At 41.5% G+C, this 13,621-nt stretch overlaps 1 long non-coding RNA gene across 1 annotated transcript; it reads left to right on the top strand.

The window, feature by feature from the left end:
* Nucleotides 1-246: 246 nt before the first annotated feature.
* On the top strand, nucleotides 247-11,055 carry LOC307163502. The gene is made up of 3 exons (XR_013822089.1): nucleotides 247-312; nucleotides 10,731-10,757; nucleotides 11,000-11,055. It is a non-coding gene; the product is annotated as an uncharacterized lncRNA (long non-coding RNA).
* Nucleotides 11,056-13,621: the final 2,566 nt, after the last annotated feature.

The following is a 13,621-nucleotide window of genomic DNA, read 5'->3' as shown; positions in this document are numbered from 1 at the left end:
TCAATGAACACAGCCAGCACCCTCGGGAGCTGACTGTGCATGCCTCGCACCCACACAGAATCTTTATTGCAGAGTATCCCCGTATCTGCGCGCTGCCTCGGCAAACGCGAGATCCGAGCTACTATAGATTCTGTAGGTCACCGTGATTTTGCCAAGTAAGATGTGTTCCTGGATCAACAAATTTTGTTGATCCTGGATTAACATTTAATCAACCAATCACAAGCCTCTGATGTCATCAGTGTGTGCCGACCAAATCCAATCGGTCCATTTTGAACCTTCCCTCCTCTCTTGCCTCGGGCTGACTGACAAAAGGTAAGTTATTTTGTCTGTCCTCTTTCTTTGACCCTCTCTGCAACTAAAAATCTGACTTTGTAAATGTATTTATTCACTAAAAAATCCTGAAATAGAACACTTAAATGGCATAATGCAATGCAACCCTGAACATACATGCAACAGCCATGAGCCGTTTAGCTAATAGCTAATCTTACTTTACTCCATAACCCTAAAAGTCTTCTTTCTCTCATACCTTTACACACAAATACACATTTAATATTTAATAAAATGTTATAATAATGTTTAAAAATTTCAATAAATTCCAGGTCTTTAAAACAGATTACTATGATTTTAGTCTGAATGAAGTGTGCAAAAAAAGTATATGACATTTAAAAAAACAGTAGAATAATTGCTTTTTGAATCTGATTGTAATCAATATTTTGATAATTGCTATCGTCATCATTTCAATATGGGGTAGATTCGCTAGTGTTGATCCAGGACCATCATGATCATTTTAATACAGGGTAGATTCGCTAATGTTGATCCAGGACCATCATGACCATTTCAATACGGGGTAGATTCGCTAATGTTGATCCAGGACCATCATGACCATTTCAATATGGGGTAGATTCGCTAATGTTAATCCAGAACCATCATGATCATTTCAATACAAGGTAGATTCGCTAATGTTGATCCAGGACCATCATGACCATTTCAATACGGGGTAGATTCGCTAATGTTGATCCAGGACCATCATGACCATTTCAATACGGGGTAGATTCGCTAATGTTGATCCAGGACCATCATGACCATTTCAATACGGGGTAGATTCGCTAGTGTTGATCCAGGACCATCATGATCATTTTAATACAGGGTAGATTCGCTAGTGTTGATCCAGGACCATCATGACCATTTCAATACGGGGTAGATTCGCTAGTGTTGATCCAGGACCATCATGACCATTTCAATACGGGGTAGATTCGCTAGTGTTGATCCAGGACCATCATGACCATTTCAATACGGGGTAGATTCGCTAATGTTGATCCAGGACCATCATGACCATTTCAATACGGGGTAGATTTGCTAATGTTGATCCAGGACCATCATGACCATTTCAATACGGGGTAGATTCGCTAATGTTGATCCAGGACCATCATGACCATTTCAATATGGGGTAGATTCGCTAATGTTGATCCAGGACCATCATGACCATTTCAATATAGGGTAGATTCGCTAATGTTGATCCAGGACCATCATGATCATTTCAATATGGGGTAGATTCGCTAATGTTGATCCAGGACCATCATGACCATTTCAATATGGGGTAGATTCGCTAATGTTGATCCAGGACCATCATGACCATTTCAATATAGGGTAGATTCGCTAATGTTGATCCAGGACCATTTCAATACGGGGTAGATTCGCTAATGTTGATCCAGGACCATCATGATCATTTCAATATGGGGTAGATTCGCTAATGTTGATCCATGACCATCATGACCATTTCAATATGGGGTGGATTCACTAATGTTGATCCAGGACCATCATGACCATTTCAATACGGGGTAGATTCGCTAATGTTGATCCAGGACCATCATGACGATTTCCATAATGGGTAGATTTGCTAATGTTGATCCAGGACCATCATGATCATTTCAATATGGGGTAGATTCACTAATGTTGATCCAGGACCATCATGATCATTTAAATATGGGGTAGATTCACTAATGTTGATCCAGGACCATCATGACCATTTCAATATGGGGTAGATTCGCTAATGTTGATCCAGGACCATCATGACCATTTCAATACGGGGTAGATTCGCTAATGTTGATCCAGGACCATCATGACCATTTCAATACAAGGTAGATTCGCTAATGTTGATCCAGGACCATCATGACGATTTCAATATGGGGTAGATTCGCTAATGTTGATCCAGGACCATCATGGTCAGTTCAATACGGGGTAGATTCGCTAATGTTGATCCAGGACCATCATGACCATTTCAATACGGGGTAGATTCGCTAATGTTGATCCAGGACCATCATGACCATTTCAATACAAGGTAGATTAGCTAATGTTGATCCAGGACCATCATGATCATTTCAATATGGGGTAGATTCGCTAATGTTGATCCAGGACCATCATGACCATTTCAATACAAGGTAGATTCGCTAGTGTTGATCCAGGACCATCATGACCATTTCAATACGGGGTAGATTCGCTAATGTTGATCCAGGACCATCATGACCATTTCAATACAAGGTAGATTCGCTAGTGTTGATCCAGGACCATCATGACCATTTCAATACGGGGTAGATTCGCTAATGTTGATCCAGGACCATCATGACCATTTCAATATGGGGTAGATTCGCTAATGTTGATCCAGGACCATCATGACCATTTCAATATAGGGTAGATTCGCTAATGTTGATCCAGGACCATCATGATCATTTCAATATGGGGTAGATTCGCTAATGTTGATCCAGGACCATCATGACCATTTCAATATGGGGTAGATTCGCTAATGTTGATCCAGGACCATCATGACCATTTCAATATAGGGTAGATTCGCTAATGTTGATCCAGGACCATTTCAATACGGGGTAGATTCGCTAATGTTGATCCAGGACCATCATGATCATTTCAATATGGGGTAGATTCGCTAATGTTGATCCATGACCATCATGACCATTTCAATATGGGGTGGATTCACTAATGTTGATCCAGGACCATCATGACCATTTCAATACGGGGTAGATTCGCTAATGTTGATCCAGGACCATCATGACGATTTCCATAATGGGTAGATTTGCTAATGTTGATCCAGGACCATCATGATCATTTCAATATGGGGTAGATTCACTAATGTTGATCCAGGACCATCATGATCATTTAAATATGGGGTAGATTCACTAATGTTGATCCAGGACCATCATGACCATTTCAATATGGGGTAGATTCGCTAATGTTGATCCAGGACCATCATGACCATTTCAATACGGGGTAGATTCGCTAATGTTGATCCAGGACCATCATGACCATTTCAATACAAGGTAGATTCGCTAATGTTGATCCAGGACCATCATGACGATTTCAATATGTGACCCTGGACCACAAAACCAGTCTTATGGGTATTTTTTTCAAAATTGAGATTTATACATCATATGAAAGCTGAATAAATAATCTTTCCATTGATGTATGGTTTGTTAGGATAGGACAATATTTGGCCGAGATACAACTATTTGAAAATCTGGAATCTGATGGGGCAGAAAAATCGAAATATTGAGAAAATCGCCTTTAAAGTTGTCCAAATTATGTCCTTAGCTACGCATATTACTAATGAAGGGAAATAAATGAAATTTACACCATTGATTTACCACAACTAAACCTTTATACACACAAAATTTCATTAAAATATTTCATCAGGAACATATAATATTTTACACTTGACTTTTTGCCATTTTTCATCAATTTTGCCATTCATTTTCATATGCTCTCAATCAGGGATGAGGTTACGGTCTATATCTTAAGTCACATCTGACCTTGAACAGTCCACAAAGTGTTCTTTTTTTTGGGGGGCCATTGTCCCAGTTGCCTAGTGAGGGCTTCGACTCCTGTATCTCAGTGGCTGACCACACTCACGGCCACGGCCTCGACCCCGACCCCGACCCCGACCCCGACCCCGACCCAGACCCAGTTCAGCATCCTTAGTTTGCTCCAAGACCAAGTTCACCACAAGGTCCATTTCTCGAGCACTTTTTTCGTCAGAATCATCAACTGGTAGGACCTCGGGCCTTGGACAAACAGTATCCTTGTAGGGATAATCAACGAAAGGGCGGATGTTCTTATACAGGTACTGTTGCCTCTGGAGTGATAATCCAGGAGGAGTCAAGATAACCGGTTCTCCATCTGGGAAATCCATGCCTTGCAGAAGGATCTGGAAAGGTAATTCGTCACTGCCTGCCTCTTTCTTGACAAAAACCATTCCAGGATGCTCAGCATCAAACCTGAAAAAATAATGAGACAATGACAATTTTAGTGCTCATAAACATAGCAAGTGAGATGGCTGTTCTGAAGGTGTCTTGACATCAACACAAAAATCTATCCTTTCTGGTCAGATTCATCTTGCTTATTGCTTATAAAAAAAGGGTCATTAAAAAGTCAACTAAAGCAAAGTTCCTACATGCAGATTGTGGTAGTGGTTTGCTTAATATAAATACACTGTACATGCCATTTTACTTAGACAAGTTGCACACTTACCTAAAGTGTTGATACTTTTTCATTCCAAGAACTGGTTTACAGGATCCAGCGAAGAAGGTCTGCCAGTCACACACTGGGACTTCTGTTGTACCATCCTCCCTTCCAATGACCTGGGCGATGTTAACAGTGGAGCTATCATTTACAACTTTCTCCAGCACACTCTGTGAAGGCACCACATGACGTTTGAATGCTCTCTTGAGAAGCCCAAAACACCAGTCAGGCGCAAATTTGGTGTGCCCGGCAATAAGGAAGTTCAAGGTTATGCTCCTGTGCAAACCCATTGCGACTCTCCAGGCACAAAACCAAAGGACAAAACGGTTTTTGTTTTGCCCTGAGCAATTATCACAGTGGAGATGCACATCTGTTTCTCCAATGCCATAATTGCTGAAGAAAAAATGGAGGTATGAAATCACTGCATTTGAGCCTTTACTAATGAGATGTGCTTCATCAACCAGGAAGTTCACCTGCCGAGGAAGCCCCTCACAGCAGACACCAAACAACCCATACTTCCTTGGAACTAGAAAATAAATTGGTCCTGGCTGCAAGGGGTTACTTGGCAGGTGGACTTGCTGGGCATAGTCAAATGAGTAGTGCATAGTGATGTTGCGACTACATGGCTGGTTGCTGCTTAGGTCTTTGATGTCATTCTCAGCACACACTTTCTTGGCCTCTGTGACCATGTTATTGTACAGGGACCTCTCAGTTTTAACAATTAATAGATGCTTGTTTTGTTGTGCAACGCGGTCTATTTTCTGGACGTCTGTCAAGTTCGCGCTACGGAAGATGAGAGTATTATTCTCCTGACAAACCCAACACAAATCCGTCATTGGCTTGGCCATGATAATAAAAGGGCAGACTTTCTTCCAAAGCTTGAAAAAGTTGCTGTCTCCCATTATTCTGTGTCCTGAAAGCAACAAATACAAGAATCTGATCAAGTAATTTTCTAAAGTATTCCAAAGGCTTGAAATGTTTGTGCTCTCTCTATAATACCAATTTCAATAATAATTATTTACCTGTATTTTCAAGACCTTGTCTGTAGCAGTTGTAGACCAAAATCTTTGTGTGAGATGAAGGCAGAAGCTGCATGTCATCCCTCTTGAAACCAGGAACCCTCCCAGGAAGGACCAATGCATTTTCTGATGCATAATTTGTCAGGAACCTTACAGCTCGCTGTAAATCTTCAAATTCTAGTGATCGTGTATTGTTTTTTCTTCCTCCAGATTTCTTTTCCTTTGACTCCAATCCATGCTCTTTATAATGCAAAAGTAGACCTGTGAGGCGATCTTGGCTTAGCCTGGAATATATATAAATATATTAAAATAATAATAATAAAAATAAAAAAAACGCATTCAGACCAACACAACTCGTTTTCAATATTTTCTGCACACAGAATGTCTTTGTACATCTCAGGAAAGAAAATCTTAAAGGAGAAGTTCACTTTTAAAATGAAAATTCTGTCATCATATACTCACCCTCATGTTGTTTCAAAGCTGTATGAATTTCTTTCTTATGCTGAACAGAAAGGAAGATATTTAGAAGAATATCAGTAACCAGACAGTTTTTGGGTCCCAATGACTTCCATAGTAGGAAAAAAATATACTATGGAAGTCATTGGGACCCAAAAACTGTCTGGTTACTGATATTCTTCTAAATATCTTCCTTTCTGTTCAGCATAAGAAAGAAATTCATACAGCTTTGAAACAACATGAGGGTGAGTATATGATGACAGAATTTTCATTTTAAAAGTGAACTTCTCCTTTAAGTGTCTATAAAATACTACACAGTCCTATGTGTACAGATTGGAAGCAGCATTGAGCTTTTTGTTACAAAACTGTAAGTGGTGGGTCATTCCTAGTTTACTTACATGTGCAGAAATTTGAAAGTATTGCGGCATAACCGCTTTCCTTCCATCCAATAGTAAGTCCTCTGTCGCTGACGAGGAGTTTGTTCCTTCCTTTTTGTCAAGTTTGTGGTCTCAGAGTTGTTGATTGAACATGAAATCTTCCCCAGGAGGATAAGCATTTGGTCCCCTGAAAATGAAACAGCAACTTTCAAACTAGCTAAACAACTGAATTTTATGGTTCTGGATTTTGCCAGAGAAAGAATTACATTATTGTATTTCATTGTTTTTCACTGGACAATGACAAAAAAATTCTATTCTATTCTATTCTATTCTATTCTATATTCCTGTCATCATGCTTGTTAATGAAGGAAGAGTTAGAAAACTGATTAAACTTGTTGAAATCTTAGCACTTAGTGACCTGTCTGTACAATTTTTTACTCCTGGCATACTAACTGGATGTCAGTTCTCTCATGGCTGCTCTCCTATGTATCATTTCCTCTGGGGTGAAGAGGCGATAGCACGGCTGCCCATCATTGTACTGACAATTACAGCTGAAAACAAAACAATATCACTTTGTTGAATATAGGAGCTGGCTACAGCAAATAATCATCATACACACCCTCATGACATCCTCAGCTAAGCTGGTGTTTTGTTTAGCCTACATTTTGTCAAAGCAAAATATGCTATAGCTGTGACATAAACAACTCATGAAAACCACTATTTTTGTAGAGAAGGCATTTAAGAATGTTTCTGACTGACTCACCTGAACTTTGAGGCATTTTCCCACTCAACCTGATCGAATTCAGTGTCCGCAGTGAAAACTTTGTATTCTTCCATGGCGGCATTTTCCATAACGGAGTCAAAGAGATCCACACATTGATCGAATTCATCATCTTCCAGGGCATCCTCCTTTGCCAAGCCGGTCTCTGGACATTCTGTATCATCTTCCCAATCATTTGCGAAAAAATCGTTTACTATGTTCGTTAAATTATTGCTGTCATTAAAGTTTAGATTGAGCAAACGCGCTATCTCAGAATCAATGGATTGCACCGCAACCATCGCGGATTGTGTACACTGTGCACGCGGAGAAGTCACCAGCCAATCAGAGGCGCAGTAGCAGGCCGTTGCTAAGAAGAAAACAGTTTTGTTTACACGAGAAGGGTTTGTTTTAACGCTCTCTATTGGCTTACTGCTGTAATGACGTTGTGGACCTGAAAGCGGGAAATCTAAGCTTTACATAGATACCAAACTTGAGTGGGTAATTCCCAAAGAGCGGTCAGCAGCGAGCAAAGTTTGAAGGGGTGTTTCCGGACATTTTTTTGCGCGATTTTGCTGCATCCACTCACAAAAATATTTTTTTTTATACATTTACGGTAGGAAATTTAAAAAATATCTTCATGGAACATGATCTTTACTTAATATCCTAATGATTTTTGGCATAAAAAAAAAATCGATAATTTTGACCCATACAATGTATTGTTGGTTATTGCTAAAAATATACCCGTGCGACATACGACTGGTTTTGTGGTCCAGGGTCACATATGGGGTAGATTCGCTAATGTTGATCCAGGACCATCATGGTCAGTTCAATACGGGGTAGATTCGCTAATGTTGATCCAGGACCATCATGACCATTTCAATACGGGGTAGATTCGCTAATGTTGATCCAGGACCATCATGACCATTTCAATACAAGGTAGATTAGCTAATGTTGATCCAGGACCATCATGATCATTTCAATATGGGGTAGATTCGCTAATGTTGATCCAGGACCATCATGACCATTTCAGTGTGGGGTAGATTCACTAATGTTGATCCAGGACCATCATGATCATTTCAATATGGGGTAGATTCGCTAATGTTGATCCAGGACCATCATGACCATTTCAATATAGGGTAGATTCGCTAATGTTGATCCAGGACCATTTCAATACGGGGTAGATTCGCTAATGTTGATCCAGGACCATCATGATCATTTCAGTATGGGGTAGATTCGCTAATGTTGATCCAGGACCATCATGACCATTTCAATATGGGGTAGATTCGCTAATGTTGATCCAGGACCATTTCAATACGGGGTAGATTCGCTAATGTTGATCCAGGACCATCATGATCATTTCAGTATGGGGTAGATTCGCTAATGTTGATCCAGGACCATCATGACCATTTCAATATGGGGTAGATTCGCTAATGTTGATCCAGGACCATCATGACCATTTCAATATGGGGTAGATTCGCTAATGTTGATCCAGGACCATCATGACCATTTCAATATGGGGTAGATTCACTAATGTTGATCCAGGACCATCATGACCATTTCAATATGGGGTAGATTCACTAATGTTGATCCAGGACCATTTCAATACGGGGTAGATTCGCTAATGTTGATCCAGGACCATCATGACGATTTCCATAATGGGTAGATTTGCTAATGTTGATCCAGGACCATCATGATCATTTCAATATGGGGTAGATTCACTAATGTTGATCCAGGACCATCATGATCATTTAAATATGGGGTAGATTCACTAATGTTGATCCAGGACCATCATGGTCAGTTCAATACGGAGTAGATTCGCTAATGTTGATCCAGGACCATCATGACCATTTCAATACGGGGTAGATTCGCTAATGTTGATCCAGGACCATCATGACCATTTCAATACAAGGTAGATTCGCTAATGTTGATCCAGGACCATCATGATCATTTCAATATGGGGTAGATTCGCTAATGTTGATCCAGGACCATCATGATCATTTCAATACGGGGTAGATTCGCTAATGTTGATCCAGGACCATCATGATCATTTCAATATGGGGTAGATTCGCTAATGTTGATCCAGGACCATCATGATCATTTCAATACGAGGTAGATTCGCTAATGTTGATCCAGGACCATCATGACCATTTCAATATGGGGTAGATTCGCTAATGTTGATCCAGGACCATCATGACCATTTCAATACGGGGTAGATTCGCTAATGTTGATCCAGGACCATCATGACCATTTCAATACAAGGTAGATTCGCTAATGTTGATCCAGGACCGTCATGACGATTTTAATACGGGGTAGATTCGCTAATGTTGATCCAGGACCATCATGACCATTTCAATTCGGGGTAGATTCACTAATGTTGATCCAGGACCATCATGATCATTTCAATATGGGGTAGATTCACTAATGTTGATCCAGGACCATCATGATCATTTCAATATGGGGTAGATTCACTAATGTTGATCCAGGACCATCATGATCATTTCAATATGGGGTAGATTCACTAATGTTGATCCAGGACCATCATGACCATTTCAATATGGGGTGGATTCGCTAATGTTGATCCAGGACCATCATGACCATTTCAATACGGGGTAGATTCGCTAATGTTGATCCAGGACCATCATGACCATTTCAATACAAGGTAGATTCGCTAATGTTGATCCAGGACCATCATGGTCAGTTCAATACGGGGTAGATTCGCTAATGTTGATCCAGGACCATCATGACCATTTCAATACGGGGTAGATTCGCTAATGTTGATCCAGGACCATCATGACCATTTCAATACAAGGTAGATTCGCTAATGTTGATCCAGGACCATCATGATCATTTCAATACGGGGTAGATTCGCTAATGTTGATCCAGGACCATCATGACCATTTCAATACGGGGTAGATTTGCTAATGTTGATCTAGGACCATCATGATCAGTTCAATATGGGGTAGATTCGCTAATGTTTATACAGGACCATTTCAATACGGGTTAGATTCGCTAATGTTGATCCAGGACCATCATGATCATTTTATTTTGGCGTAATAATTAAATAATAAATTGTATTAAATAACCCAAATCTGTCATGATTCCCATAAATTAGCATGGTAATCAAATTTTCCAACATTTCTACTGTAGTTACGGTCAAATTGTAAGTTAATTGAAATCTTTGCGTTTTACTACTTATTACAGTGTTGGATTAAATCTAGATCTACTATTTTGTATTGTAGGAAGTGCTACTGTAATTGTAACTGTAAATCTTAATACTCAGTTTAAGGAAAAATAACTTAGTTATGCACTGTAGTCACATTTTACAGTGTCTAGTAAAACTTTTTTGGATACTTTTGCCTTCATTTATATAATTAATTAGCTTAACCCACATTTCTATTTTATTCTTGAAGGGGCTATATGTGGAATTCACTAACCCTTGTTATGCTTACACAGACAACCTAGGAATCAGGGAAGGTCTCGTTTTTTAAGCATCATAGTAAACATTGGCAATAAAAAAAATTCTTACATATAGCCCCTTTAAATTGTTTACAGAAATGCTTCCTAATGAACTGTGACATTCTTGTTTTCCAGCTTTCAACGTATGATTCAACATGACTAGTAAGGGTGCACATTCCGTATCACATATACATACCCTTTTAAATTTGTGCTAATGACTTTTATACACATACCCTATATACAGATATACAACCTTGGGAGTCCTTAGTGGGCTGTGTTGGGCCAAATAGCATTTCAGCTGCCCATTTAAAAGCACTGTATGAGCCAGGCTACATACCAGATGTGGTGAGCTAAAAGTGTATTTATTAATTGCAGGTGTATTTCAGAATTATGATTTTTTTCAGGTTCTAACTAAAGTTATCAATAGGTAATGGATGCTCTCATGAGTATCACCTGCAAGGTATGCAATATATAATATATGTCTGTATGTATATATATGTATGTGTCACAGGTCGGGATGGGCCAAGCCGGACTGCGCCCACCCCTGAACCAGGACCACCCTGAGGAACGTGTCAGAGACGAGACGGAAACAGAATTAAAGGGAATAACAGTTCTTTTTATTAAAGTTAAAAGTAATTTGAATAACCCAAGCTAAAATCTTCCTTTCCTCTTCTTCCCCGGAATCGAGGCAATGCAGCAGTCTCCGGGGCCCACCCCCACGCCGGTACAAGGTTCGCAATGGCCTGTGATGGATCGATGGATTTCCACAGATGAGTATGCGGTCGGGGCTGTCCCTCTTCCCACACTGATGCAGGGTCCGCAGGGACCTACGACGGACAGGTGAGTTTCCACAGGTGAGTAGACAGTCGGGGCTGTTCCTCTTCCCACACCGATGCAGGGTCCACAGGGGCCGACGACAGACAGGTGAGTTTCCACAGGTGAGTAGACAGTCGGGGCCCTTCCTCTTCCCACGCCGCTGTAGGGTTCACCATGGGATGCGGTAGGCAGGGGAGTTTCCACCAGTGAGTAAATGGTCAGGGCTCTTCCTCTTCTCACACCGAGGCAGAGTTCACAGGGACCAACGACGGACAGGTGAGTTTCCACAGGTGAGTATACAGTCGGGGCTGGTCCTCTTCCCACACTGATGCAAGGTTCGCAGAGGCCTACGACGGACAGGTGAGTTTCCACAGGTGAGTAGACAGTTGGGGCTCTGGGGCTGCAGCAGACTCGAGTCGACAGGCTAAACGGAGCTTCTCTAGGACAGACAGTTAGGACAGACAGAGTCAGCTTCAACAGCAGTACATAGGCCTCACGTGTGCTGCCGGGGACAGGTGACTTCACACCATGCAGATGGGCCGGGGGCTATAGCAGACTCAAAGGCGCAGGCCGAGCGGAGCTTCTCCTGGACAGACAGAATCAACTTCAACAGCAATATACAACTCACGTGTGTTGCAGGGGACAGCTAACTTCACACCATGTAGATGGACTTGGGGTTGTAGCAGACTCAAAGTCGCAGCTGAGCAGAGCTGCTCTAAGACAGACAAAATCAACTTCACCACAGTATACAGTTCTTACGTGTGTTGCAGGGGACAGATAACTTCACACCATGCAAATGGACCGGGGGCTATAGCAGACTCAAAGTCGCAGGCCGAGCGGAGCTTCTCCTGGACAGACAGAATCAACTTCGACAGCAGTATACAGTTCTCATAAGTGTTGCGGGAGACAGATAACTTCACACCGTGCAGGTGGGCTTAGGGCTGCAGCAGACTCAAAATCAACAGGCTGAGTGAAGCTTCTACGAAGACAAACAGAATCAACTTCAACAGCAGTATACAATTCTCACGTGTGTTGCAGGGGGCAGATAACTTCACACCGTACAGGTGGGCTTTAGGGCTGCAGCAGACTCCAAGTCAACAGGCTGAGCGGAGCTTCTTCTAAGACAGTCAGAACCACTACTTCAAAACAGAGAGGTTAGTTTGACTTACAGATGCTGTTCCTTCTAGTCCTCAACAGATGGAACCGATCGACATTATGAAGCTCCAGTTACTGACAGTAGACCAGCATGGCACGAGGAGAGTGCACGGCAAGAGAAAATAAATCTTCCACACACACACGGCAATTTCACTCCAAACATGCAACGTGAGGGAGGGAAACGTCAATTTAGGCACTGCAATCCACTTCAAATAAGTGCAGATAAGGCCAGCACTCACCCAGGGGTCTCCGTGCCACAAGCAACGAGCTTCAATGCTGGGAAAAAGAGGTTTCGGGGTTTTCCTCCACAGACATAGACAGGATTCACATCACCGTTCCAACACGGGGGAAGAGGGTAAGAGATCGAACATGAATCAGTATAATTCACTCAGTGACGTTTAGATAGCACAATCAAAGCACTCCAATCCACCTCAAATTCAGTGTTGAAACATGCAGGTACGAGATACGATGGTCGATTACTTATCTCTCTCCCTTCTAGGCAAACGGTGTGTTTTCACAACTCTTCCACACTCCTCGAGTCCCCTCCAGCAGCACTTCCCTTTGCACACCACAATTCTTCTCTGCAACACTCAAATAGAACGACTTCTCACGGGAGAGAACCACCCAACAGTCTCTCTTCACTGGCTTTTTATATCCTTCTCAATGCCCACATGGCTTTGTCATGGCTCCAAATTAATTGCTCACACCTGGTGTCAATTTCCTCATCCCGGTTGGCAGGGCAACAGATATACACTTACACGGGGGGGGGGGGGGGGGGGGGGGGGGGGGGGGGTTTCCTTATTATTGTACCGGAGGGGACACAATTGCGGCGAACTTTAGTTCCGCCCTCATTTGTCACACCGTGACATATGTATATATGTATGTATGTATTTACAGTGCTATGCATAAGTTTAGACACCCATGCTAAAGTTGACTAAAAAGAGGAATAAAAAATCATCTTTTGGAAATTGAACTTAATGCCTTAATTAAAAAAATTGGGAAAAATCCAACCTTTAAGGACACCAATTTTCTTTGTGAATGAATAATGTATCGTA

This window comes from Squalius cephalus, assembly GCF_949319135.1.
Source record: "Squalius cephalus genome assembly, chromosome: 8".
Classification (NCBI taxonomy): Eukaryota; Metazoa; Chordata; class Actinopteri; order Cypriniformes; family Leuciscidae; genus Squalius; species Squalius cephalus.
Note: the sequence above shows the minus strand (reverse complement) of the source record. Positions and strands in the feature narration are given on the sequence as shown.